Here is a 4,156-nt window from a genome sequence, read left to right on the forward strand (position 1 = left end):
TAGAGGAATTCTTAAGAACTCATCCTTCCTAATCTATTTCTATTTCTTCCTTACTATGGTCGGTCTTTCATCAGGTGTGGAAGGATATGCCAGCCAAGGTCACTGACAAACAGGCAACCATTGTTAGACTTCCAGAGCTAGTAGATTTCAAAAGATGCAGGCCGTAACTCCCTAAAATGTTCTCATATTAATCTGTATAAAAATATGAATGAGTTTCACTCATGGCTTGCTTCAGGGTTGTGAGAGACAGCCATACTACAGTGAACATATGTGTATTCTTTTCAAACCCTCTGGCTATGAGAGGTAGCTCCTAGGTGACTTCAGTGATAATACACCATTAAATTAATTACCAGCAATGGTGATCCTGGTAGATATATTGCTCACCAGTGCACCAGAAAGGTCAATTGTTCAACACAGCTTGTGGTTTCCTGGACTAGTATCTTTCCAGAAAAAAACTGTCCCTCCCCACAGCTCACTGCTGAGTGGCATGGCAAGTTGTCATATCACAGCACAAGAAAGAAGGATGAACTTCCTAGACATGCATAGGCAAACATCAGATAAAGTTTGCTAGAAGTTTTTAGTAAAATTGTGCCAGAGGACAAAAAGGATGTCTGGGCCAAGATAAACCAGAAGCTCCACAAGTGCAGAAGAGTTGTGGTCATTGGCTAGGTTTGTAAGCCAGTCCAAGCCAAGCCCCTGAGCCAGCAGCAACTTACTGTCTTTGCCTCTTTTCTTCAATCTAAGCACAGCTTGCAAGTAATTTGTTATGGACTCGGACTTTGAGGTTGGAAAACCCAAATACAGTGTTGTGAAACTGAAAACCAAATACTGCATTTCAGGTTAGAAAGCCTGCATCCAGTAACTTTACAATACTACTTCTGCCAAAATCATGTTGTTAGAACGCCTAGCTGCTGGACTGCCTACATGCATTCTTCTTGTATTTTACTCTATTTAAATTTGAATACTCAGTTTGCATAGATTTCTTTTTCTGTTTTGAAGGTATAAAATTCTATTTGTAATGTTTATTTAATTAATTATTTTCTTCCAACATTTTTTTTTACGTTGATAGCATTGAATTCTACTGCTAACGTGTATTTTGGAATGCTTTCTCTTAAAGGGTTTTTTTTTCTATGTCACTTTTTGCCTAGTCCTGACATTGTATGCTCTTAAAATAAGCTGGCTACTTTAAGAAAGAATTGCTGTGCTCCCTGCTTATGCAGTCAGATACCATTTGAAAAGGCAGGTGAAGTGTGGGGTGGGACAACCTCTCCACCCAGGGTTCAAATTACACTCCAACTTTTGGCGGGGCCTGCGGTGGTGCCAGCTGGAAGGAGCCACCACCATTTGAGCTGCTTAGAAAGAGTAGGGTGGGCCGGGGGCTCTCATCTCTTATGGGGGGGCTCTTGTCTCTTATGGGGGGCTTATAGGAGGGCTCAGCACCCCTGAGCCCCTCTGTGTTTCAAACCCTGTCTCCACCACTTGTGAGAAGAGGGTAAAGTCTGAGTTGTTCTAAATGGGATAAAATAAAAGGCATAAATTAGTGGAGATGATAAATTTTACCAACCTGACTCCCCTTTCTCTTTGGGGGGCTTCCTTCTTTTCCTTCTGGCTGTCAGTGAGGTCTCAAAGATCTTCAGGGTCCATGTATGCTCCATGACTACCTTCTTAATAAGCCCATCATCTGCATGGGCAGTTCTGTGTGCTCTTCATCCAGATGCTGCTGAGGCTCCACTATCACTTAACAGTTTGTGGGCTGGGTCTCCAGTTAGTTGGGCAACTCCAGGTGAAGCACTTCTTCACTATCCTCCTTTGCCTTTTGGGCAGTTTAACAACGTTCCTTCCTCTTTGCACCTGAACATCCCTCAGCTTTGAAATATTCACATAAACATCTTTATTCCTGCAGGAAATCTCAGCTGGGCTTGCACTCCTCTTTTCCTCCCACAGGCTGAGGAAATCCAACCTTCATTCCTAGACCAGACAAGCATCAAATTTGCTTGATGTTTTCTTAGCAGCAGCTTCCCTTGAAGCTGGACTTGCCCACTTAATAGGTGGGCTAGCAGGAAGAGAGGTGTTTCCAAAACAGCTGGGAATTTTAGTGTCTGTGTTGGAGTGAGAAGAGGAGCTAGGTGCCAGTGACAGTATCCTCTGGGCAGTATTGTTCAATAATTCTACCAGAGCCATGACTGCTGCAGGGGCAGTGGGACATTGTGCCACACTGATTCAGGTAATGCAGTACCCATCAAGCATTCATTGCACCTATAGAAGAATGATATGAGAGGACTTACACTGCTCTGGAATCTGGTACATCATCATCAGCAGGAGTTTAGAGTTCATCTGTAGAACTCAAAATTCAGTGTGGGTGCATACAAGGCTATGCTGACAGAAAACAAGCTGGACTGCTAACATCTTTGTAAAGCTGGCCAGGCCAAAGTACGCAACAATCTTTCCATTGATTTTTCTGGGCTTGGGATCAGACTGCCAACTGGCTATTAACACATGCAGCTACCTAATTTACATGCAGCTGTGATTCCACTATGTGAAAATGATGCATGCTACTGAGCATGCATTTTCACACTTGTGTTTGCACAAATGAAAAATATCAGTTTCCCATGAGAACTCGTCCAAAGTCACACCCCCACCCCAACCAAACCAGTCAGCTGGAACCAGGAATAAAATCTACATCCTTAACTCTCAATTTTGCATTCTTAAAGTCTCATTCAACTGCATTCTGTGCTACAGTTTAGAAACATAACTACCAAGATTTTTTTAACCATGTGCCTTATTAAGTAAAATGTAGCAAATATAGATTACTACTGGGTACAGAGTGCTAGGAAACCTTGAATTATGTACATGTTTATTATAATTGATTTGAAGTTTGAATTTTAAATTTTCCTAAGAAATTCCAGATTTAGGTGGAAAAAAATCTGGATTGGTTTGAAAGCCTTCACCTTTCTTCCTTTCTTATTGTTGTGGGTACATGTCTGAATTGATAGGCAGATGCAATAAAACTTAAGGGGCAAGTATTGCCTGCAGTTCTAACATCAAAATGTCCAATTATAGTAGCATGTTATTAAAAGAGGAAAAGGCAGATAAATTAGGGCCAGATATCAATGGAGCTAAAATGATTTACATCATCTGTGGATCTATTTCTGTAAGTCAGACACAGCTTGCTTGTTTGCCTAGAAATCCTTTCATTGAACATTTTTATTTCTTTAAACCACTACACTTTAATGGTATTGGATGGATGGCAACCACAGTGTAAAATCATACCCTGCTGAAACTCCACAGGGCTGGCAAGGCACAAATATTTTTTTTGAGAGCAGAGTAGTTCATTTTCTTATATAAATCTTGCTTTACATTTTGTAGCTTTGGCCCACTTGAATCATAATAGGTAGAAGACTCTGAAAACAATTTGCAAATGATCCAAGTATGATTCACTCACCATACCAAATGCAGCAGTTATCCTTCATCAAAATCACTGCACAATGCAAATTTTTTTTTTTTAGTAGACGTGAAGAATAACTATCCAGCTGTATACACAAAACCAGTTTTAGTTAAGTATAAGATAATTACACAAACTAGATTTTGGTGAGCCTACTGTTAGCGAATATCCCTAGTCTTGTAAAAAATGCCAAGGAAATTTCAATTGACTGCAAGTATTCAAGATCTTAATGTAACACATCTGCAAGATGGATTCAGCAGACCCAGACTTAATTGCAGTAACCAACATTCTGGTCTACATGACAGTTATTGGGCCTATTTCTACCCTTAGCTCTGCCAGTATAAATTTGGAAAGCTACATTTTAACTAGCTGCCTCACCAGGGAACTAGGGCAGGGGGCTGGGACCAGCCCCACCCCTGCGGCCCTTTCCAGGCCCTATGTCTTGATCACCCAATCAGGGTACAGGGCTGGGACCTGCCTCTGACTGATTTCATAGATTTCATAGATTTCATAGATTAAGGGTCGGAAGGGACCTAGTAGATCTTCTAGCCCGACCCCCCACCAGGGCGGGAGAACAACAAAAAACCCAAAAAAGAGAAACGGGACTCAAATGAGTCCAGCCAGGTAGGCATCCAGCCTCTTCTTAAAGACCCCCAGGGTAGGGGCCAGCACCACTTCCCTTGGAAGTTGGTTCCAGCTCCTAGCCGCCCTAAC

The 4,156-nt window shown here is 41.8% G+C and overlaps 1 long non-coding RNA gene across 1 annotated transcript in view; it reads right to left on the reverse strand.

The window, feature by feature from the left end:
* Window positions 1-3,363: 3,363 nt before the first annotated feature.
* Window positions 3,364-4,156, reverse strand: part of LOC109289445 — a 9,089-nt gene continuing 8,296 nt past the window's right edge. The window contains exon 3 of the long non-coding RNA XR_002095365.1: window positions 3,364-3,478. This is a non-coding gene — a long non-coding RNA (uncharacterized LOC109289445). The remainder of the gene's footprint in view (window positions 3,479-4,156) is intronic.

The sequence above is a fragment of the Gavialis gangeticus genome, unplaced genomic scaffold (assembly GCF_001723915.1).
Source record: "Gavialis gangeticus isolate Ggan-Ray unplaced genomic scaffold, GavGan_comp1, whole genome shotgun sequence".
NCBI lineage: Eukaryota > Metazoa > Chordata > Crocodylia > Gavialidae > Gavialis > Gavialis gangeticus.